Source organism: Elephantulus edwardii, unplaced genomic scaffold (genome assembly GCF_000299155.1).
Source record: "Elephantulus edwardii isolate Elephantulus edwardi_28Jun2011 unplaced genomic scaffold, EleEdw1.0 scaffold00124, whole genome shotgun sequence".
NCBI lineage: Eukaryota > Metazoa > Chordata > Mammalia > Macroscelidea > Macroscelididae > Elephantulus > Elephantulus edwardii.
This window is the reverse complement of record NW_006399874.1, coordinates 10,464,517-10,465,833: the sequence shown is the minus strand read 5'-3', so window position 1 is coordinate 10,465,833 and position 1,317 is coordinate 10,464,517. Positions and strand designations below refer to the sequence as shown.

General features: G+C 50.6%; 1 pseudogene; it reads left to right on the top strand.

Moving 5' to 3' along the window:
- Positions 1–1,317, top strand: part of LOC102868000 — a 5,465-nt pseudogene that overhangs the window by 1,852 nt on the left and 2,296 nt on the right.

Here is a 1,317-nt window from a genome sequence, read left to right as displayed (position 1 = left end):
GAGAGAAAATGGTATTCTGTCTTAGACTTGAAAGATGCTTTTTTCTGTCTGAGGTTGCATCCCTCTAGCCAAGCTATCTTTGCCTTTGAGTGGAGAGACCCTGAGGCCAGGATAACGGGACAATTAACCTGGTGTCGACTGGCTCCGGGGTTCAAGCATTCACCAACCCTTTTTGATGAGGCCCTGAACCGAGACCTCTATGAGTTACGGACCAGCAACCCTCAGGTGACTTTGTTACAGTATGTAGATGATCTGCTCCCAGCCGCCCTAACTGAAGAGGAATGCATTGAAAGTACAAAGAAACTTCTAATAGAGCTGGGGGCTTTAGGCTATCGTGCCTCAGCCGAAAAGGCCCAGCTGTGCAAAACTGAAGTAACTTAGATGGCCAAAGGTGGCTAACAGAGGCCCGGAAAAAAGACTGTAATGCACATCTCGACTCCCTCCTCACCAAAGCAGGTAAGGGAATTCCTAGGGACAGCCGGGTTTTGTCGCCTGTGGATACCCGGGTTCGCCTCCTTGGCAGCCCCCTGTATCCTCTAACCAGAAATCAGGAACAATTTACCTGGAATCCTGAACCTCAGATGGTCTTTGAGGACATTAAGAAAGCCTTGCTTTCAGCTCCTGCCCTCGCCTTGCCAGACCTGACCAAGCCATTTACCTTATTCATAGATGAAAGGCGGGGTGGCTAAAGGCGTGTTGTCGCAAGCTTTAGGACCTTGGAAACAGCCAGTGGCCTATTTGTCCAAGAAACTAGATCCAGTGGCCAGTGGTTGGCCAGTCTGCCTGAAGGCCATCGCAGCTGCCGCGGTCCTAATAAAAGATGCAGACAAATTAACCATGGGGCAGCATGCCACCGTCATAGCCCCTCATGCATTAGAGAGCATCATTCGACAACCACCTGACCGATGGATGACTAATGCCTGCCTGACCCACTATCAGAGCCTACTCCTCACGGACAGGGTGACCTTTGGAGCTCCAGTCATCCTAAACCTGGCAACCCTTCTGCCTGCAGAGGGAGACCCAGAACCATGCCATCACTGCGATGAAATTCTAGCAAAAGAAACCAGAACCCGAAAAGACCTAAGAGATCAGCCTTGGCCCGGGTGCCCAACCTGGTTCACTGACGGCAGCAGCTTTGTAAAAGACGGTAAGCGGGTCGCTGGGGTAGCAGTGGTAGACGGGAAGAAAGGTATTTAGTCCGACAGCTTATCTGAAGGAAGCTCCACACGAAAAGCCGAGTTAATAGCCCTCACTCAGGCGTTGAAACTAGCAGCAGGAAAAGCTATAAATATCTATACAGATAGTCGGTATGCTTTC